Source organism: Poecilia formosa, unplaced genomic scaffold (assembly GCF_000485575.1).
Source record: "Poecilia formosa unplaced genomic scaffold, Poecilia_formosa-5.1.2 Scaffold61, whole genome shotgun sequence".
Lineage (NCBI taxonomy): Eukaryota > Metazoa > Chordata > Actinopteri > Cyprinodontiformes > Poeciliidae > Poecilia > Poecilia formosa.
Window position 1 is genome coordinate 210,541 of NW_006800000.1, and position 24,079 is coordinate 234,619.

The window sequence follows — 24,079 nt, forward strand, 5'->3', positions numbered from 1 at the left end:
CTTTTTAGACCAGTCCCAGTTAACTTTGAGTACTGCTGTGCATGTAAATGTTTTTAATATGTCTAGCTGTGTAATTGTTAATATAAATCATTGCGTTTAATGAACTTTCTGATGCTGGTGCTGCTTGGAAATTTAAGCCTCTGACTGAAGCATTAACAAGAACTCATGCTGAGGCTCTCCAGACTGCTTTGTAAGAGTGAAATAAGCTGTAGCAACTTAGCGACCTACTCACTGGTACAGGCATCAAGATGGATTTTTGCCAACCTAACAACCAAAGTCCTTATTAGAAAATATTCAATATCCTCATTAAGTTCAAAGCTTTTGTTGCCATGGTTCGTCTTTACCTCATTTCTATCAGATCATTGTAAGACAATCTGACGCTCAGTCCTCCTGGTTTGTCTACCATATCGCAGCATGAAGTTCTCATCCCACTTGAAATCAAAGGCATCAGGGATGCACAATCCGCAGCAGCTTAAAGCGATAATGCAGTCTTCCATACTGTGCCAAGTTAAGGCTTGTGTTCTCTGAGACAGAAATGGATAAAAGCTCACAGAAGCCTGTTGATTCCTAGACCATGTGTAGACAGAATACTGCTGTGCCACTGTGGCCAATATAGCTTTTCAGCTCTGTGGGGTACAGAGGTTAGCATGGATGTCTCTAACAGAGAGGGAAAAGTCACTTTATCACAACGGTTGGTTCCTGTCAAACAACGTGTAACCTTTAAGACATGAATTTTTGAAGTCTGTTTTTTTTTTTTTTTTTAAATATTAGGCAACATGAGTCAGATCTATTGGTTGTAGAAAACATGCAGTACTCTTTGTGCGTCAGCAAGTTACAGGCAATGATTATGCTTTTTTTTTAAGTAAAGTAAAATTAACCCTGCTTCAGAAAATCTCAAAACAAATGAATCTTTCTTTGAAGCAGGAAATTCTTAAATAAAAAAAGAAGCAGAGCAATGTTTGAGTTTATGAAATCCTTTACAAAACCTGTAGGAACAAGAAGACACGAGCTTATCGGAAGGCTGAGGATCTTAGTGATATTGTTCAAAGAGAATTTGCTCTAACCTAATTAAATGTTTTAGAAGACAACTGAGTAATCTGATACCCAACAGGGGATATACAAATTTGCAGCAATGTTATTAATCAAGAATAGTGTGAGGAGTGATTTATTTATTTTTTTTAAATTACGATTTCATAATACTGATTAATTGTAGTCAAATTAACGGTTTGAACCTTTTTGTTTGAATTTTTTTTTTTTTTTTTCATTGTGAGAAAAAATAAAGTTACTTGTCTTTTACGCATCCTTACCACTGGTACCAAAATATGATTCCCGTGATAAAATTTGATTTTCCACCAGTTTTGCTAGTAGTTGAAAAATGGACTAAAAAACATGATGACAAAGTAGAGATTCTCTGATGCAGTTATCCAGTTTGACATTAATGTCCTCGGCTGGTGATTGAGTTTTATGTCAGTGACTCTGAATGGTGGGATAATTAGACATGATTTTATGGTGTTGTAATTTAACATGAAATTGCAGCACATATTTAATCTTTAAAGGTAATATTAAAAGAAACGTTTTTTATAATTAAATGGTTTGGAGGTGTTAATTAAGAGCTGGATGCAGTAATAATCTCTCCTTATAAAAAAAAAAATCAACATCTCAGAATTCATGTTGACTTCTTTTATAGTGAGCTTCTGTTTTTTTTTATTCTCTTCTTTGTCTTTGACTTGTATTGTTTGGTGGAGGATTAGTGGAACTCACATCATTCTGACTATTCACCTCTGATACTTTTTTTAAAGTGATAACCTTTCTTTTGTCAAAGTGTAGAATGACTAAATTGTTATAGTTCAACCAAGCACAAGCTAGAGTTTTATATTCGTCTTCCAATAATTCACTCTTTTGTCTCAAAGTTGTGATGCTTTAGAAACCCCTTTTAGTTCATATAGCTGACTCTGGATGCCTTGTGGAGCACAATTATAAAGATCATCCATAATAAGAGGAGATAACTTTGCTGCAGAGTTTTCGCTAATTGTCTTTTTCCTTCGACTCTTTGCTTTAAAAAAATTACAATTTTCCTCACCTCTCGGTGCTCACCTGCTCCTCGTTCTGTGTTCTTATAGTTGCACCTGTTCCGATTTTTACTTCTGTAACCAAGTTGATTATGCTCAAATGTACTGGATTGTAAAATTGCAGGTCCTCAGTATAGAAAGTTGCATGAGCTTTGTGTCTTTTCTTCTTTCCTGATTTTAAAATTAAAAAAAGAAATATGTTTGACAAGTGTTTCTTCTGAAAGACAAGCATGCTTTAATGTATTTGGTCTTGTCTTTTGGAGGGCTATTTCCTGTGTCTTACTTTCTCCCAGAACAAAGCTCTGACTTGTATCACTGTGATGCGGTGTGTGGCGCAATTTACCAAAGCCCCTTTAAAGCACACCCAGTGAATAAAGCCTCCGTCGGACCCTTCACACCATCACCCTCTTTAAATTTCACTTTTCATTTGCTTGACAACCATTTGTGGAGGTTCGCTGTTGGTGGCTGGTGTTGGACAGACTCCCTGCTGCCCATATAAATCAGTAGTCGGTCTGAGAAACTTTTTTTTTTCCACATCCAAAGGTTATCTCTTTTATGGTGGGTTCCTCTTGCTGTGTGTCTCTCCCTGTCTTCCCCACTTCCTCTATTACTTCCTCCTTAGCTCGGGGTCAGGAAGCTCTTTATCATTCACATGAATGACAAGGCCCGTACAGTGGGCCCAGCCGCTGCCCTTCCCTCCCCCATAGCAAAAACTGCATCACCAGGCAACGCACCATGACAGCTTGTCGTAGCAGTAGTAAAGCACCACTTACCTAGACGTCTTATTTTCTCGTAGAGATTTTACAGAACACATAGTGTCAGCATTTTTTTAATTAGATAAATTGCATTGAGATAACGAAGGTGGTTTTTATCAATGTGGCTTTTATGGATTAAATAAAGACCCTGCGAGCCATGGAGATTGTAGCGAAGTGACCAATAAGCATCGTATAGGAGTCGGTTAAATTCGCAGAAGGTGTACCTTTTAATATAGGGTGCTTCCAGGCCTGATAGCACTCAAAGATGTCACATCTGACTTCTTAAAGCTCTGTGGATGGTTTATCATGAGTAGATAGTGAAAGTGATTTGTGTGGCATTGATGTCAGATTACGTGACAGGGCTTGTTTTGTGGCGAGCTCCATCTATCTCTCTCCGACTGCTTTCACAGTATCCTGCCTCGAAGATTACTGGAGCAACATCCCTGCCATCTCCTTTTATCTTTCTCTTTCTCTCAGCCTGTTGAGGTCCACCCTCAATCTAATATCCCTCAACCCCTTGTTTACCACCCCCGTTGCTCACAAAGGAGCAAATTGTCTCTCCTGTCGTATTAATTAACCAAATATAGTACTGACAATTGAAAATGGATGCATGTTTACTTGAATGTAATTTGTTTTTTCTTCTTTATTCTCACATGGTTTGGATTATGCTCAGCCATGCATGAAGTAATACCCACTATATTTTGTTTTTGTTGGGGTTTTTTAAGCAGAAATGTTTCTATTTTTCCTACACAGTTAAAAATACCATCCTTGTCTCATTTGCCTTTCTCTCATCATTCCTCTCATTGGTATTCCTCTCCTGTAAGCACCACAGGATCTCAGTACATATGGACACAGTTTATGGCTGCCCTGTACCTCGCACAGGTCTGGTATGCGTGCTGATTTTGACTCACAGTGGTCCGTCATGATGAAGTCAGTGCTCCGTCTGTCTGTCTGTCTGTGACTCAGATAGATTCAAAAAGGGTTTTTCTTTAATTAATATTTTTTGTTTTGTGACAAGGAGACGGAGCATGAAAGCTCCTCTGTAGAAGAAGTCCCAGAGATGCTGCCACAGAATGCACAAAGATGTTTTTATCGCTTTTTGTGAAATGCCACAATAGAAAACTGGTGCCGTCTACAGCAGTCCACCCCAAACTAATGTATGGATGACTGATAATAATGACACACAGGATCTTGACCAACTCGATTGTTTTTTTGTTTTTTTTTGTTAATCATTGGTGTGTTGTAGAATAGATTACAGGGAAGCAAAGGCAGGCAAATTGAGAGGTAGTGAAAATATGACCTTGGGATGGTCATTTATTTGCTTGTAGTAATTCCTTTCTACATTTACTTTTAATCCTTGATACCCAGCATGGACTCTGCCTTCTTCTCTTCAGCTCATTTAAATGGAATAATTTCAATTTTTCACTATGCTTCCTGTTGTTTTTCAGTATCTTGTTGTCTTGGTTTTAAGTGATAGGAGGATGGAGTGTGACAAGGATAGGACACATTAACACTTTGTCTGTAGTTATGTAGACACTGATCCAGTGAAGGAATTGCTAAGCTAAATGACAAAGCTCTCAATAAACCATTCTATGTATCCTCCAACCTTCACCTATGGCAATGAGATGGATTATGACTAAAAGAAAGCAGTCTCAGATTGTAAATGGACTCAGCTTTAAAGATAAGTTAAGGAGTTTGATCCCCTTGACGGAGCGAAGAGTAAAGCTGCTTCTGGTCTGCATCGAAAGAAGTCGGCTAAAGTTACTGGAGCATATGATCACGGTAATGCCTGTGGATGCACCTCTAGAGATTTTTTTTAGTCATATCCACTTACAAAATAGGATACAAAAGCAGACTTGGACTCACTGAGTAGACTACACATTGCCACTTGTCTAAAAATGTGTTGGACTAGACCATAATAAACTTTACAGGGCTACCTTTATAGAGGGAAGTCTAGACTTGTGTCCTGGACTTGTTGCCTCACAAAAAACCAAAAGATTGGTGGTTGGGTGGACAAGTGGATGGATGGGGTAAAAGACTGAAAAATCCTCCATTGCTGCACTTAGCTAGCTAACCACCCATGTTTTTGTGTCTCTACCACAGCAATACTGAGCCATGTTGCAGAAAATGAGGTATCAAGCAGTTATTTCATTGCATCCTCGATAACGGCTTATTTTCATGCTAAACTTTCTGATTTATAGTCTACGGTTTTGAATGGTGTCAAGTTCAGAGCAATGAAAATCCTATTTTCTGTAAGGATGCATTTTGTCCTCTGGGGGTTATTTCATTGTCAAGAAGCTGAGTAAACTGCTGCTCTGAACCCTTCATGACAGTTCTTGATATTTTCATTGACGAATGCTCAAAGTTGTCTAACTCTCCTGTGGGAAAGAAGCCCAGTGAATCTCAATTATTCTTGAGGATGACACATCATTGACCTTGGAGCTGTGGAAAATCACCAAGGGATCGCAGACTGCAGTCTTATTGTCTTAGACTGCCATATGTCTTCATGTGGCAGAGTAGAATAGGATGAAATTTAAAGCAGGGCTTCAGAGAGGTTTTCTAAGCTAATTACACTTTCAGTCACTTTATGCAGTTAACTGCTAATCATATATTAAAATGAAAAGCATTCATCACTAATGATGTTTTATTAGAAATGTAATATTGCTGCATATTGGGTAACAAAAAGGGATCTGTTCTGGCTTGAATTGATTTGCATGAATTCCAGTCGACCTATTTCCCAAAAATCATCAGCATAATCAACAAAACAGCTACACATGGGTTGCTTATTTACTGAAAGTGTGCCAACAAGACTTCCCCTCTGTACAGAAGAAATATACACCAGCACTCTGTTACCTCCTTCAAAGTCAGACAGTTGAGCTGCTGTGTGGAGCAGAATGGGTATTGTGCTCTAAAAATATACCCTCATGTAAACAGCCTTAAATAGTGAATAGAGCTACTAGGGAGGTAGATGAAGGGTTGGGGGGAAGAGTGATGTAAATATTTAACTTTTTTAATGCATGCATCATGCATTAATTGCTATACATTGTTTCCATCTATGAGTGTGTTCTCTGGGCTGTATGATGACAAATAGTACTTGTAAACTCAGGTTGATCTTTCCAAAGGGAAACCTGAAATACATTTTGTGCGAGAGGAAAAAAAAATCAGTCAGTACTTGATATGCAGACTGCTGACATTCACAAACTTTGACCTTTCTTTTTTCCCCCCCCAACTGTGAGCACTTTCTTAGCAGCTGCTTTTCTAAAATGTATCTAGAATACAGCTGATCATTAACACGGTTTACCTATAATCGCTTTTTAAATATCCAAAGCAGTCTTATTTTTTGAATGAGCAAGAATAACAATCAAGTGACTTTCTTGTTGGTGTCATAAGATGCCCAAGTGGATTTATCGTGGGTATTTGTGTAAACACCACTGTTCCTAGCACTTGGTTGTCCAAACCTGGGCACTGATTTTGAATCTCATCAGTTTTTCTTCCCAGATAAATAAAGTTAAAAAAAAACTAAAAAAAAAAAAAAATACATAGTTTTAAAGTTTGGATCTTGTAAAAAATTATTGCATATACTTTCTGTATCCTTGGAAGGGAAAATAAAATAAAATAAAAATTATGTAAGCCAAATATTGAGTTGTAAAAAAAATCAAGATCTGTTAACTTGGCATTCAGTTTTTTCCGCTTTTCTGCTGGTTGTGTGGAATCTGTTGTTAAGGTCTCTGTTGGTCTCCAGACCACCCCAGCAATCCTCAAACAAACAAATGAATAGGGGGCCAAAAATTCCTTCTGCCTCCTTTTAGGGCTCAAGGGAGGAATTCCAGAGTAATAGAGGTGAGAGGTGAAAGGAGACGGAGCAGAGTCCGGACCAAAGGTTATCCGAGGCAGACTCGAGTCCAAATGAGTTTTTTTTTTTTTTTTTCCCTTTGCCCTGTCCTCATTAAAACTACATCCTCAGATTTGAACCAACCCACACTGTGCTAATGTGAAGTTTAGGTTCAAGTTAAACAAACCAACATGCCTTTCATCATTAGACCTTTCAGCTAACGAAACAAGCAGTAGTTGTGGTCTTTTGTCCTTGGTGTGTATGTTGGTGTTCCAGTGACTGCAGGCTTGACTCGGCTGGCTCTTGCCTCTGCCCCGTCACCGCGCTTCACTACACTTAACAGAGGCTTTATGGCCAGACTGCGCAGTTAAAACGCTTTACAGGGTTTGCGGCGTCCACCAATAAAAGCCCAAAAACTCCCTCTTCCTGTCCGCTCGTTGGTGTAAATTTTGTTTTGTGTGTGTGAAAACGTGAAAAGGGGCAGAGAGGTGAAGCCACTGGTAGATGTTTTTTTTCCCCAAACACAGCCACATGCACACACAAACGTATGCCACAAACGTATGCCTCTCGGTGCAGTTCTCCACGATATTTAAACGGGGATCAGGAAATCTTTCTGCCAATAAGCAGAAGAGACTGAGACAAAAGGCTACGCAGTGATGGGCAGGCAGCAGCTTTGGGCCTCCGCCATCTCTTCCCCCACTCAGCTGCATGCGTGTTTGTGTGTTTTGGGGGTACCTCTCGCCTCAGCACAGCTCTCATTGTGCAGCTTGGGCTGGTGAAGTGGCTGGGAACGGGCAGGGGCTGCGTGTTCAGTCTGTGGTGGTTCTGCTTTGTGGCGGTGGCCTCAGCATTTGTTGTCCTGGCTGACTCAGCTAGCAGCGGCTGAGGCCCCTTTTGTCACTGCTGACTCTGGGTGGGTGTGTCTCCCCTCGCACCCCGACTCTCACACAGACCCCCTCCTTTGTTTCACAGAGGTCAGAGGTCCCCCTGGGGGTTGGGTGGTTGTTGGTGGGGGTTGGGAGTTATCTGGGAAACTTTGACCTTTTTGTGTGCACTAGTGCAGAATAGCCTGCTTCTTTTGCATCTCCTAACATTATTCTTCCCCTCCTCCAATGGTGCAGCTCCTCCTATATCCCCAGAGGACACCCCCACCCCCAGTGTGTTTGCCCCGGGGCAGTGGCAGTGACCTTGGCTTTGGCTGTGAAACAAAGTGGCCCAAACCTGCTGCTGCATCCCAACTCCAGCCCCCATGTCTCCTAAACAAACAACACAGTAATCCACTGAAAGGGACAAGAGAAACATAAGCACATTGTCCAAACTCTAAAAGTAATTTCAAAAGGTGCACACATTTGCTTCTGGTTTCATTGTTCTTCCACAATGCCAAAATATTTTACCTCTCCAGTGAGTCTTTGCGAGTGCCAAAAATTCAAGGCTAAAAATCTTCTCGCTTCTCACAATTAGAGTGCTTATGTTCTGTAGGAATGCAGTGATTTGATCCACAGTGACAGGAATTAGTGACTGCACACATCATCCCTTTACTGCTGCTCTGACTGCAGACCTAAAAAGTATCACTTCTGCTCAAGCAGGAATACCTCAATTTCTACTGCTTTCTATAAGCAACGTAAGTATTTTTTAAAATCACTTTTGAATTTTATTGAAGTGTTAATGTTATAAAAATAATTAGCTATTGCATGTGTGAGTTGTTAGTGACCTTATAGTCTGACGGCAAAATTGGAGATCTTGTCTTAAGAGCATGGACTCTGTGAAATCCAAAGTCTTTACTCTCCGTTATTTCCTCCATAGTTGTCACCAAAACGCTGAAGTGTTTGGGGTCAAAAGCCTGTCAGGCTGCTGCATGCTTGGAGTCGGTCACTGGGGATAACATAAATTCCACAGGAGCCAATTAGAGGAGGTTACTGCTGCATGGCACAGGATGAAAGATATTGGGGATGGCCAGTTTCTCCCTGACAACCTGTATGCTGTGTGTAACTCTGCTGCTTCTAAGACTCAGGGAGGCTGGAGAAATACAGGGCCCAGGAGGCCTGAATTTTAATCCACTTTGTTGTGTTTCTTGTTTTATAATTTATATGCTAGAGAAGAAGTGTGTTTTACCTCTTTGAAAAACACACAGTGATCCACGGGGGAATGTTGTTTCGGCAAAATGGGAACAGAATGAGGACAGTTGAAGCTTATTGAATCATAATGAAAATCTTTTCACTCTTACTTTGCGCAAATGCTAACAAGTGTAGAACAATGGCAAGAAAGGTGAAGGCGGACGTTTTTAAACAAACACTTTGAGTGCCTTACAAGACAGTTCTACATCTCAATAATATGTTCGGCTTGATGGATGGGCCTTCACTGCCAACGATCAAGACAATTTTAGCAGCTGCGAGGCTACAGCTAATAAACAATGATGGGGATTTTGTGACTCAGAAGGAAGAAAAGAGACAGGAAAATATGATTACATCGCAGTATTCAGAAACAGTATTTCAACTAAATGTTTTCCTCATGGCGTAATAAATACAGACCAATTTGAAAAAGGAAAACAGAGCCACAAACCACATCAGCATTAATCAGGGATTAATCCTTTGTGAAATGCCAATCCTTCTGTACTAATTGTACAGAAGGATTGGAATGTTAAATATCGAGACAGAACATGTTGACGTCTCGAGCGATCTCCAGGTCTCTATGGCTCTGGAGCGTGGACCTTGAGCCATGGAGTAACATTCCATCTCCGTGACCTCCTCACCCCGACAGCTTTGCATTCAGGGTTGGCGTTTGACCAGAATAAGGATGCAAAGAGTGGACGTGCCCTCTTAGCTCCACAGAGTCTGCCTTTGCCGTGAGAAAATGCCAGAATGCTGCTCTCCAGACCCCAGACTTGTAATTCATCTCTGTGTGCATTATAAATACTTAAGATCGTATAAAAACCCTGGCAGGGACATGTGCTCAGTGGCCGTACGTACGCTGACCGACTGCTAGCAGCTTGTTCAAAAAAGCAACTGCGCCGTGTGTGCCGAGTCTGCACATATGCAGACTCAGATATGTGGCGGAGGTCTTTATTTCTCTGTGAAATCCTAACTAAAAACATTTAATTTCATCCACAACTAGTGGAGCAATCTCAGGCTCCATCTGCAGACATACTTCAAATTGTTCTCCTTCAGCGAGCATCAAAAGATGAGATGTTTATTTTTCCTTTGCAGGTCGGAAATTTGTATCACCTTACCAGCTGGTGCCTTTAATCATTTTTATGAATCTGTCTGGATTTTTTTTTTTCTTTACAGAAGTAGTTTTATGTCATGCGTTAGTGAGTCGCAAGGTAGACCGCTTCATTGCCTTGGCGTGAAAAGATGAAACATGATGCGTGTAGCGTAATAGCCCTCTCCATTTTCCAGCACGGGCATTATTTGTGAGTGGGGAGACAGCTTTAGAGGGTTAGCTGGTTGATGCTGGGCTGGACGAGCCAGTGATATGTGCTTATGTCTGACAGTTTATAGTAGCGCCCCTCCCATCCACCATGAGAGGAGACCGAGTTGATAAACCCGAAGGTTGGAGAGTCGGAGCTACAGGTTGCCAATGCGTTTTCACATTAGTGGGTATCACTTTGTATCCCATACATCCTTTTTGTATGGGATACAAAGTGGGATATGCACATTTTTATATTTTTGGACAATCTTTGGACTGTTTATGTATAGGAAACTGTCATAAGGACCAAAATCACATTTATTTGAATGTTCTCATGCTCTAGGCTTGGATTTGTCACTCCAAAAAGCAAGAATATCTGTTATCTGCAAATCCAGGGCTTTTCTTTGTTTACGCAATTCCTGCAAAACGTGTTTCATTATCTAATGGAAGGAATACGCTCATATGCATATCTTGATTGTATAGTCGGCAGGAAAGACAAAGGGTCTATCATGTCTTACCCGAAGTCTGGTAACATTGAATGATAATGACCTGCTCCTGCCTCGCCTCTCTTTTTGGCTGCCTGAGTTAAGGTTATTTTTTTTTCTCCGTGATTCGTTGAGAGCTCGGCTCCGTGCGGTGGGAGTGGCTGGAGACCCATAAGTGTGTGTGTGTGGACAAAAGAAGATAGGGAGGTTACTGATTGGATATTACCATGAATTCGGCAGGATTAGCGAGTTTGGAGGCAAGCTGGGGGCTGGGTGATCCTCGAATACCACAGTCCGCTGACAATCTCAGTGGAGGCAAAAAGAGAAGCTAAAAACGATAACAAAAATGTAAGGAATGGATTGGAAACTCTGAATTTCCAGCTGCTGCGATAAGAGGATGTGCTGGTGACAACATCCTCGTATCGCGAAATGAGCTGGTGGCAATTTGCTATACATTAAGGGCAGCTGTCCTCATGGTTATTATGTTAAACGCTACATGTTTTTGATGGGCTGAAGCCATTTGCAGTTTCCCTGAAATTATTTTGTGTATATTTTATTGCCTTCCCAGTATCTTCCATAACATTTTCAATTAAGTTTCCATCTTCTGCTCACATTTTTCTTGTTTTTACATGTCCCTAGTAATTTGTTTAACCTATTAATTATAACTGATGCTACAGAATATTATTTCCCCAAATAGTTGAACTGATGTTCATTAATTTAAAGACAAACACTTCCCAACTTAAAAATTGTAATATTTCCTCCTTCACCTTCGTAATCAGTCGTTCTCTCTGTCGTCAACACAATCGGCAGCTCCTCCTTTGCCGCTTATACATTTGTGCCCCCCTATCAACCTTCGAACACATCTCTGTTTGCCACACACGTTATGGCACCGTGTTGGTCGAGATTGTGATTAATGGCCACAGTTCAGCCTGAAAAATTCCCCTGAGTGGGTGCCAGTTGGCTTACGCAGAGAAGAAACTCATTACTGCTGTCAGTTGGGATGATGGCGCAGGGACGGCTGAGAGGGAGTCTCTGTGTGTGTGTGTGTGCGTGTGTGTAGTAGAAACACGGAGAGAGAGAGAGGGAGAGAGAGACTAATTTCTGTACATGTGACTAAATGATAGCATGCCTGTTCACCCTTTCTTTACATAAGCTATCATGAGTGAATAAGAGTTTCAGTAGAAGTGAGTGTGTCACAGGTCCCGTGTCCAAGTAACAAGGATAATTTCTCGGAAATGACTGAGCCTCTCCCTTTCAGTGGCTTGTGCACACAAATGTTTGACTTAGAGGTCTTTAATGGATAACCCCGGCACACTGTGTTGCTCCATCACCATTGTCATTCTCCTCTGCCATATGGCGTTTGAAGCTTTGGACCACTTTAATTCTATTTCTGTGCATCGCCATCTTTCAAGTGGGGCTGGATCTGGTTTCTGATGCATGCTTGTGATAAGGATTCTACATCTGTGCATGTTAAGCATTTCTTATTCATTTTTGGCATTTATAATCATGTTATTGAGCTGAACAAAAGAAAAACAGACAGTTTTGTGTCCATGACAGAAAATGTGATCGCAAGTCTCAACTCTCTGATCTGGACCAAACAGCAACTGTGTCTAGAGATTGAAATGTGTAACATTTTGATCTTACATGTTGAATGTGACTTTTTAAATGAAGTGGGACACGTTTTTAATGTTTGAGATCTGGGGATAAACTGGGTGAGCTTCTGCTTCTAAATACATTTATTGAAATGCATTTTTTTGTTGTTTTTCCTTTGCATTGGTGTCTCTTTTGCGGAACAAAATGTTTAGATGGAATAGAGTTTAAATAATATAAATTTTCTAGTTCTCCCGCTGCTAAAACACGTCAACATTTAGAACGTTCAAAGCAAGGAGCTTCATGTATTTATCAGGAGAAGGTAAGTTTTGTTTGCATACAGTTGGAATGTCAAAGAAAAATGCCATAAACGGAATCATCAACAAGTTATATCAAGCTATAGGGGAGCTAACAGTAGCCTGCTGTTTCTGCAAACTCCTGCCTTAGGCGAGGTTTGTTTTCAACAAAGGACTCTGCAGCTGTGTGTGCCAAAATAAGTAGTTCATTAGATATAAATGATAAACCAACAAGTGCTTCAGGTGAAGTGCACTTTGAATATTGTTTCATATTTCTAAATCAAAATTAATGCATGGGGGGGACAGAATATAAGTGGCTGTTTAAACAACAACAAAAAGCATTATGAGCATAATTATTACTGGGAGGCTTATATACACAAAACTATCACAGACCATCAATAAAATAAGAACAGCTGGTGTGAAAGACAAACAGATGCAGGCATAAAGTACTGTTAAGTTTGTAGGTTGTAAGCAAATTAAATAGAAGATATTTCCTTCTCACTACTTTTCTAGAACTAATGTTATCTGGAAAAGTATATGAGTCTTTGAATATGAAGTTTGAGAACCACTGTAGTAAGTAAATATATTGGTCGTTGGTCTAAGGTTAATGAATATTTCTATTCTTCAATCTTACCTGATTCAAAGATGAACAACCTTAGGGTCCTAGAGAATCAATGATAAAAAAAAATTAAAAAAACAAGTCTACTTGTCATTCTTGGAAGGATGCATTGAGAAAAAAAGATCCAAAAACATACATTTTCTGCATCCACTTTATTCTTGTTGGGTTCAAAGGTGCTGCTGCCAATCTACAGCATTCAGGAGGTGAGAGGTCAGGTCACCCTGCAGGTCACTAGACAATCACAAGTTAATACTAAAATATAAAACAATGGACCCACTCCCAAAGGGCAATTCTATTCTATAGTCTCTGAGATTGGAAGGCCTCGTTTCCATCACCCTCATCTTCAACTCCCTCCACAGGTTGAGACTGTAACTGGGCTGCTCCAAAACGTTACTATTTCTCCCAGACAAATATTACCTGTTGAAATTGAGATGTTACTTTAAAGTATAACTTTTCCAGGGATATTAAGAAGTAGGCTAACCTGTATTCAGCCCCTGCTATAATTTTAGTACTCAAAACACGCAAAAACAATTGTGAAAAGGAAGTCTTTTTTTGACTAACTGTTCCGTAGTTTTATTTAGAGCTTGGAATTTAAAATATTCCGGATTTTATTCTTTTAAAAGACTTAAATTGTTGCTTCTTGTTTTAACTACATGTGGCCTCAAACTAGACCTCTCGCAAAAACGGCATCTGATGTTTACTGCAAAAAACAGTGCTCTCATCATCAACCCCAAAGGATGTAGATCTGTGATAAACAGACAGCTTTGGAGTTTGGATCCCTGTTGCAGCTCTGATGATAGATTTGTTTGTGCCGGTTGTTGACGGGCCCACGTTCTTGGAAGCTGTGATGTGAGGATTTGTAAATCAGCCCAGGCAGTGAGAGAGGGATAAATGCGAGGCTGGAGCTACCACCTCTTAGGTCCGGCAGACCTGCCTCTTCTTTGGGCTTCTGTTGTTGTGCCTGTTGGTCGGGGGGGGCGCGAAGGCGTGAGATTTACACAGTTGTTGCAGTCGTTTGGGGGAGCCCTGTTTTAAAGGGCGCTGTGAGACGCAGTGGAGCGCATGGGCTGGTTCCGCCCTGCTTCTTTTAGATTTCCCGTGGGAGTGCCAGATGCAGGGTCATCCATCTACCCCTGGGATCAGACCAACCCCCCTCAAAGTCACGGTCAGATGGACAGATAACACTGCATGTTGCACTCCCAGGGAAAAAAAAAAACACTCACAAAACATGGTATATTAATTCCTCTGAATTCGTATTCTCTCTACCAGCGATCTCTGATCAAGAAACAGTGATGGGAATTTAAAAAAAGGGTTTCTCAGCAGCAATCTATCACATTCTCCTCAAAGTGGCCTCCCTAACCAACAGTTGTCCTCTAATGAGGGGGAAGTAATGAGTGTCAGGCTGAGGAGAATTGTGATGCCAAATGTCCATCCAGGTTGTTATTCAGTGCCACGTCTGTCTGAGGGCCTCACTCATTTCTGGCTTCACAAAACAGGGGGCGTAGACTGTCTAAAGAGGAATTTAATGGCATTTCCATTTGAATATAAATGTTATTGGACCTAAATGTCTTAAAATATCGCAAACTCTTAAAAACAAACCAACAGCAAGGATTGAACGGTGTATGTTTTAACTTACCGCAGTGAGAATATGGTAAACTGGTCGATTATAGTTCTTGCGAGCTTGAGCTCTCGCACAGTGCTAGATGATGGAAGAGGGATCTCATTTGAATTCTGAAGGAGATCATTGAATGCAGATGTATTGGTGATATTAATTAGATATGTGGCCTCTGGGCAAATAGAGAATTGGCACTGAGAAGCCTCCTTTCCTGCAACAATAAGTTGAGGAAAGGAAAAGTGTCTACAGCTTTTTAAGGTACATTACTTTTGGCAATAAGTGCCTGGAGAATAATGGTTTTCAGAGCATATTTCCAGAACTGACAAAAAAAGGATGCCATCATCATAAGCATTGTTCAGTGTGAGCTTGAATGCATTTATGAGAAAGGTAATGTGAATTTATTCCTCCACGGCTTGTAAATTTGAGCACACTTAACAATAGGCTTGCTGCTCCCTGAAATGCTCAAGAGAAATGAATTTCATTAACTTAAAACATTTATTCTCAGCTGTCAGGGAAGTTAAAGAAAAAAGGTGGGAAATCATCAGCCTTTAGAGAACCAAAACCTGACCCACTAAGAATAGCTTCTGCTCTACATTTATCCAGTTTTCCTTTTTCCTTTTATTATCTGTGCCTGAAAAACTAAGTAAGATTCCCCTGCAAATCCTAAGCTAAAAACAAAGGCCGTGCACCCTGCTGCCAAAAGACAAAAAATGCTTCAAGAAAGGTTTGAAGAACACAAAAACTTTGAAGTGTTGACTTCACCTGAAGATTCTTCAGATCTTAATCCAATCAAGCAACTTTGGGATAAACAGTGCAAACAATCCAGCTCCATAGAAGTCCCTGCTCACAACTTGCAAGACTGACATAATCATCTGCAAACCCAGCTCACCATCAGGTGTCTAGTGACCGTGCCTCAACAGATCAGAGCTGTTCTTGGAGCAATATTATATCTGAGAAGTGGCCTTGATGCTGAGCTATAAAGAGATTTACCTTGTTTAAGAACATTTTGATAATTCCCACAAGTAGGTGCAGAGAATTCTCTTTGAAAAGTCCTTATATTTAACATTGGGAACTGCATAAATGCTCGTCTCATATTGGTTCGGTAAAGAGAAGCTCAGTTCTGAGCTTCAGTATATGTATTAATATTCTGTAAATATCAATACATATAAGTAATAAATAAATAAAAAACACGAGACGAGTTACAGTAAAGTCTGGTTCATGATGATGCAAGAATTTCCAGCTTTTAAATTGTGTTTTTGTTCTTTTTTTTTTTTTTGGCATTTCCTTGTTAGTAGTAAATATCACCATTTTCTAAGCTTCACCAAGAAACCATTCTGTAAATCAATTTGGTCATGATGTGGTGAGCTAAAGCACTGTATGCATAGATTGTAAAAGTATATTTAAAAACCCCCAAAATCTGTGCCTTTAAGAAAATGCTCAGGCTGAGGTCAGTGGGAAACTTTCAAGGGACTTCATAGGACTTTATCCCTCTGGAGCTATCCCACATTCAATGTCCTTATTAAGATGGTAATCTGGAAGAGGAACAAATTAAGGAAGGGGCTGAGTTAAGAGGAGATCAAATTCTTTCAAGAAGACGGTTTGAAGCTCCTGTAATGGGAGAATACTCTCATTCACTGAAGTGTCTCTTTCCCCAAATCCTCCCTTTTTGTCAGTTTTTGTATTCACTTTTCCTGTTTCTGAGGAGAAGTGACCGTTTAATAAAAAAACTCTCTAAACATATTTTCTGTCATTATTCTGGCATTGCGCATACAGTGACAATTTCAGTGATAAACTGATCTAAAAAAGGAAAATTTTAGTCATATTGAATGTCAGACAGTAATAACACATTTTACATTTTATTCATGCTTTTACATTATACATTGATCTTTTTCATATTGCCACTGCTCTGGTTTTCCTAGCAAATGAAATGAAAAGTGCTTTCTGCGATAATTTTGACGGGTCATAAATTTAGCTGATATTTGGGAACATTAGCATCAAAACCACCAGCAGCCAGTAGCAAACACATTGACTTCTTTTTGTCTTCCAGCTTTGATACAAACTTGGCAAGACTCTGAAGACAGCTGCTCTCATTAGTATCCCATCATCTCAATGGAATATTTCCTCCAAATGCTTCTGAAAATTATGTCCGTATGAAAATCACAATATTGTCATTGTCAAATATTTGGCCTCTTTTGCAGGGAATTTCATTGTAAGGATGTTACATTTATAACAAGGAGCTGCAGTTGGTTTTCATATCACAAAAAAATAAATGTATATTTCACAAGTGTTTATGTGCAAGTTTTTGTCCTCACAACGCTTAGGCATTATGCTCAAAATATATTGCTGAAGGACTGTTCTTGCATCTACTGAAAACTAAACGGCACATCTAGGTTTTGTATATCTGTGCAGGGTAAGAATGGGAGAGGGCAAAGTGCCAGTGCTACTCGCATTCAGAGCATGCACGACTCACATCGGTTAATGACGGGGACCATGCAAATTTCATGTTGAAAAGAGAGACAGCTGCATTTGAAGGTAAACAAGACCATGTGATAGGCAGAGCGAGGATCACACTGAGCCCACGTTTGGAAAGCGGAGGAGATTTCTGAGCTTATTCAAGCCGTCGCCGACTGCAGTGAGGAAAAGTTTGAAGATTTTAATGAGTTTTACAACCAGTGGGTCCTGAACCAATACAAAGAAATGGCTTTTTCTGCATTTCTTTCTGTTGTTCTCACATATCAAATCCTCTAATAATTACTTGTGAGTCTTTGCATATTCAAGCACTTATTAAACATGGTTTTCATTAGAAAAGAAGCCGTATCAAAAGAGTTGGCAGGAAGAAACACTTATATGTCATTTTTAATCCCGTTTTTCTTTTTTGTCGCCGTTGTCTGTTATTCTAGCTCTTATTTCTCACATATTTGCCTCCCTCCCTGCTCCCTCCTGCTGTTATCCGCTCTCCTTTCTCCCGTGCGTGTCCCTAATCTTACAAAGCCGTGACTGGAAATCATTTGAATAATCCCTTAATTTTCAGCATCTGTTGAGCTTTAATGGCTCTCCCTTTAATTAGGGTCTGCATGCTGAAGTGAGTGGAGGACGCTAAGTGTGAGATTTAGGTCCACTGTGAATGGTGGGAGCATTAAGGTGGGGGGCTTGTAATGGGCGGAGCAGGGGCCGGAGGAACGACGGATGGTAGTGTGCCACGGAGGAAGCTGATGGTGGTGCTGGAGTGAGGGGTGTGGTAGCCTGGGCGAGGAGCTGAGGAGGCCCCAGCTTTGTCTCCGAGGTCGATGGGCTGGGTGAGGAGGGCCCGCCGGAAAAAAAAAAAAACAAAGCAGACATTGAGAAATGTGCCTCTCCATCATGTTATTGTGCAGCATGCCATTATATCTGCCTACCTCAGCATCCTGCAAATTGATAATGCAACACGAAGAGCTACCTCTGTGTTTACACTGCATAATTACACTGATTAAGTGTTTGTTCAGCGTTTGGCAGCCAGTCTCGCAATGTTTGTTATGACAGTAATGGATACTATGTTGAAAAGCCTATATTTTACTTAGACATCAAATGGGTTATGGTCACAATGTTTTCTGTAATAGCTATCTATGCATGTACGACATTTAAAATGCACGTGTTGGTTCCACCTACGCATGCCTTCCCAAGAGCATTAAACACTGACATTTTGTTTAATCACATCTTGTCTGATTCAGAAAGACAGCACTAAGGCATCAGCAACCAGCGTAATTTGGTTCTAAAAGATTTTGATTAATTGATTAAAAGCACGAGAGGAGATTTTCTAATAATGCATAATTTAAGTAAGCGTTTCATGTCTAAGACAGTGTAGTGGATTGAAATAAATTGTGCAGGAGTTGGGCTGTGTGGTTTCTCTAGTGGTCAGCAGGGTTGCATCACAGCCTGATGATCTCGATTTAAATATGTACCAGAATTTATTTGTAAGGAATTCTATATTAGATACGAGTGAAAATGAATATTGTTTGGCGTCTCTGTTTTGTGAACCCATCCACCAGGCCTCACAAAGACGTAGGTGCAGTACGCAATATGTAGTAATATGAAGTTATTTTACATATACATGTATCGGCGTCTTGCCGATACATGTATATATAAAATATACATGTATCGGCAAGTATACATGTATACATGTATACATAAGGTTGCATAAACAGACTTTTTGGACATGTCAAGAAAGAGCGATCAGAGACATTTGATGTCATTGTACTTTTACACTTTGGTGACTTGCAGTAGACCGTCTACTGCATCAGCGCTTTAATCCTAGAAATGTTCCTCAGGTGATAGATGACCACATATAGGGCCACGTCAAGTAATAAACACGCTTCCTGTGACTAGACTTGATGTTTCACAAAACGTTTTCTGTTCATTTGAACATCTGTACAGAATCCTTTTAGGAACAGCAACATATGGAGCAAGGTAAACTGTGCCTTAGAACATATTAAGCATTTTTTTGAGTAGGTATTAGTTTCCCTTTTGCTGCCACACCCATTTTCTGCAGACCTTTCCTATAGCAGCCATCAGTCTTAATATGTTTGACTTGGAGTACACCAGCTCCATGCTATTGATCAACACAACAACAAGCAGACGGTGACACCACTGCAATGCCTGATGCAGACGAACTTGCAACGCAAGCAGAAAAGGCAATTAAATTGTTCTCAAACACATTGCGTTACTTGACAGGGGAAATTCAAGTTCAGCTGGTTGAACAGTGAAATGAAGTATTTGATTAAGAGAACAAGTTTGACTATTAAAGGGGGTAGAAATTTGTATTTATCTGTGAACATTTCTGGAAACAAAAACCTTTTGTCTTGGTGTTTGAATGCGTTGCTTTGGAGCCGACTTCACGAGTATTTGACTTGGAGGGTTACATTTTTTATTGCACCATTTTAATTGCATTTTAATTTTAATTGCACCCTAATAGGTGACATTAAAGACTGATTTGTTGAACTACCTTTGAAAACATAAAATAACAATATAACTTTACATATAACTTATCTTAAAATGACTCAACACAGTTTGTTGCCCACAGGTGATAGTTCTAAGTGCTTCAGTGAAAGGAAACTTGACTTCTTCTATTTTTCAGGCTTATGAATCGTAGTCAGAACAATCACCCTAAAAGGGCAGGTAAGGTCATGAGTGGGGCTCTTATGTTCAGAAATAAGAAACCTGTTGGATATGAGATGAAATGTCTTCAGGAGACAAGAGAATATGTCCGCTCTCTTTGCATCATACTGAATGACTGAGAATGTATACCAAGGGCAATCCATGAGTGATAAATTATCCAACAGTGGACAACACTAATCTACTTCTACCATATATCTTCAAAACAAACACCCTCGTTATTTACCTTTATCTTGTGATTCAAGTGTTAGTCCTCTTTGTTGTGCATATGAGTCGATCTTTTGAATAGATGTTTTAGAACAGGTGGTAAATTTTGAGTTTCATGAGGTCATCTGTAAAGGAACCTCACACACAAGTGCAGATGACGAAATTGTGAGCCATTTTGGATGGCTACACATCTTAAAATGATATTTTGGAAACATTGTTTTGTCAATTTTTAGAGGTCATTCGTTATAATTGTGCTTTTGAATACAATCACTGTCCAGATACTGTTTGGGATCTAAACGGGTTTTTTAAGGTTGTGCATTAATTCAGGGTGGTCCAGTGTCTTTCTCCCAAAGCCAAATGGAGGTTTTCCTCTTCATAAAGTAACACAAGGAGTAAAACGTAAAGGTTGACTGCCAGAAATAACTGCCAGGTCATGCCTTATAAATTTTACTACAGGTACATTAGCTTGGGTGCATTTACCATAAGTGATCAGTTGGTTTGCTTCCTAAGCCCCGTTTTCATCTGAACATCTGCCACTTCGGCTCCCCTGGCAGATGTTCTGGTAAATTGATGCTTTTGCTCACGCGGGCGCCGATGCAGGAAGGTGTCATGGTGACAGTGCATTAAAGGGGGGGAATGAGAGTGTGTCAGTGTGTGTGAAGCCCATCCTTCCTTAGATGATAAGCATCGCGCACAAATCAGCAGATGGATGACGGCGGTGCTCACGTATTGCACTGGGTGCCCGACAGGAGAAGAGGTGGGGTCCCGATTGGGCAGTCTGCCAATAAAATATCATATCTGCATAACAATGCTTTCTTCATGGCCCCGTCGCAGGGGTTGCTACTACTTCAAGGGATGCCTGTTTTGAGGTTGTTGGAAGTCCAAGCTGGAATTGCACCGTTTACCTTCTCCATTATTTATTGGTTTCATCTTGGTTTTATTCGTTTATCAAAGCAGAGCGAGGGTGGGTGCAGCAGTCACCACCACTAGCTTGAACAACATGTGCTTAATGATGTCACAGGCTTGAGAGGACTCGTGGGAGTGGAGTGAGGAGCGCGATCAAGTGCAGCGCAGATGTACGCCAGACGTGGCTGGAGGCAAAAGGACGGGAGTACAATGACAGTATAACACCTCTAGCTGCAGGTTCGACTGCTGCTGCTGCAGCACGTTTGTCTGCATGTGATGGCATCATTACGTCTGTCGTATCAATGAATCATTCCCACCACAGGAAAGAAAAACCATCACCAGAGCTGTAAAATACATGAAAATAGCTAATCTTCTTGGTTGATTTGGCCACCGCAGCATGCAGTGTTGCTGATAATGGTGCAGGTATTTGATCTGTATGTTACCCAAGTGCCTCTGTGTTTGAATCTGAGTAATAAAGATCATTACATTGGCTCATTAGGCCAAAAAAAACAAACCAATTCACAGAGGGGTAATTGAAACAATCACCATTTAATCTGCATTTCTTCATTAAATAGATTGAACTTGCTGACAGGAAAGTGCCTTTAATCCCCCAGTTTTAGGTTCGGGTAAACACGACCTGGTTTGTCGAGTTTAAACTTGAAATTCTTGAACAATACCTGCACAACACCGCCCAACCACATGCATTTGCTATTAGGTCTTTGTTCCCGCTTGCAAATATTCAGGCATATGCAGGTGAAATTTCTTTCAGCCTGATTTTCAAGCGGATTTCTGCTCGATTCGGACTGCTTTTGTTTAACGTGAAACACCCAGCGGGACAGTCCCTTTCACTTTTGACAAAATCTGATTTACAGTGCAGCTACTTGTTGAAAACACCATGCTTCACACTTCCTGTCTGCAGCCCTTCCTCATATTATTCCCTCAATCATTCTTCTTTTGTCACAAACTGTCGAACATATGTTGAAGGAGCGATCTCCTCCCTGTGCACTTGTGTATGGGTTTCTTTTTAGCATGCACCACGTCCATTCTCTCCTCTATTGCGGCAATTAGACCTGCTTCATTTCAGCCAGCGGCGTCACGCTGGTAGTGGACACTCTTTAATCATGTGTGAGTGTCTGTCAACAGAGAGCAAAGGAAGAGCGAAAAACAAAGGCTGAACAGGTCCGGTGGGGCCAGGTTTTGGGATGAGTGAGAGCGCCTCACTGTTCTTTCAGCGAAGGGGGGGGTTGAAATGGTGCGCTCTAGTCAAACCACCTCTTTACATTAACATATGTTTATGTACGGTGGCCATAGCTGAGCTTTATTTCTAGACTGATTTTAACCTTTAACAATAAAAGACTTGAACACACTGCAGATTATTCAAGGCTGTTTTTCTTTACAGCTGGTGCAGACAGTTAACAAGTCCCCCTTTCCTGTATACATTTATCCGTATATGTTTCCCTATTGTGATTCTGACAATTGTGTCTGATTTTGTGAGAGATTGCAGGGGGCAAGGGCCTCTTAAAGAACCCCATGTTTTATGCATGAGGGCCAAGGGTGGGGCCCGCTAGGGGTGTGTGTCAGAGGACACACACAAGAGCCAAATCAGCGTGCACCATGAGTACTTGGCAAAGATGCACAAGATGGCTCCTTTAGGCAGTGGTACCCTTTTGTCTCCTTTTGTTCTTTAATGTTTAAGTGTCCCAGTAAATTCAGACATTGCTGTACATTATATAAACCGCTGTGTTTTTTTGTGACTCACTCCTCTGCTTTAAAATCATCTTGCAAAATCTCACTGGTGAAAATTACCATTTGTTGAAATTAAAGTCTTCCAGCCAAAGATACAGCTGTGTTCATAATAACTGTGAAAATGAAGCTTAAAACTGAAATAGCTTTTATTTCAACACATTGACCAACCTGAAGAGAAACAATATTTTGTAGAGTGATGAAAGCAAAATCGCTCTGTTTGAGGCCACAGACGACCCCCAAACACCGACTTCAAACTGTGCAAGCATTGTGGCTTAGGCATCATGCTGGGGGGGGATGTTTCTCAGACTTTGATGCTATTTATCAGTTTAAATGAACCAAAACTCATACAGAGGTCACATTGTCCAATGTCAAAGACGAAAATACTGATTTGATTTGGAATAGACTGTGTTTCATCATTCATTTAACTGTAAGGAAGCACAAGCTACTTCAAGAGTTCTATGTTAAAGACACAGCTTTGAAACAGCTGGATTTTTGCCCGGAGGACTTTGCCTGCATGCCTACCCATGTATCTCCATTTTTTATCAGCACCTTCGAAAGTGTTAAAATAACAAACTGTTCCTCCAGACTTTGCCTCAGGCACAGTCTTGCAGTGGGTTAACCAGATAGTAATACAAATGGCTTCTGTAAATATAGCAAAAAATTTTGGCAATGACTTTTTGGGTTTTACCACAGTTGATGTAGATGTAACAAAATATTTGATTATAACAGAGATTATCACATTTATGGTAGGACCTGTTCAATGTGATTAACAAGTCAAGGTCTGATCAAATACAGCCTTCAACAGCAAGTATTGCTCGAGTGTCTTTGACAATCGCACTCATAATGCTTGTAAACATGCTTGGACAATAAATAGCTGCTTAAAATGAAAAATTCATAAGATTTTATAACAAAATAATACACCAAACACTTGAAGCGAAGATTTTATATTTCTGGCTCATTTCCTCCTGAACCAGCTTCCACGCTGAGTTCAGAAGGAACGATTAAAGTTAAAAGTTTTTATTTTTTTTATTTTTGCATTTCTAGATCATAACTCTTGTCATTCTTCTGAAGACCTTGGCTGTAGAACAACCTCCTACAAAGCATTTCTCTGCCTTTACACTTTCTTCCTCTCTCTAAGGATTTACAGTATTAACCTCCTCATGAGTTTTTGTTTTCATCTGTTCTGTCCAAGATTATTCTATTTTCTCTGGTTGTATACTGCACTTATTTTCTCTGCACAAAGTTCAGTACACACATTGTGGATATACTGCACAAAGTGTATCCACTTTCACACACTTCCCACTTGGAAACCGATACAAACCAGTGTACTCTTATAAAAATGTGACAGATCCAAGAGTGCTTTGGAGCATTGGACGGGTTTTCTTTAAAATTGGAATTGTTGAAAT

The 24,079-nt window shown here is 40.3% G+C and overlaps 1 protein-coding gene across 2 annotated transcripts in view; it reads left to right on the forward strand.

Annotated features, from left to right (window-relative positions):
* igdcc3 (immunoglobulin superfamily, DCC subclass, member 3) overlaps positions 1–24,079 on the forward strand; it is a 60,080-nt gene that overhangs the window by 7,496 nt on the left and 28,505 nt on the right. The window lies entirely within an intron of this gene.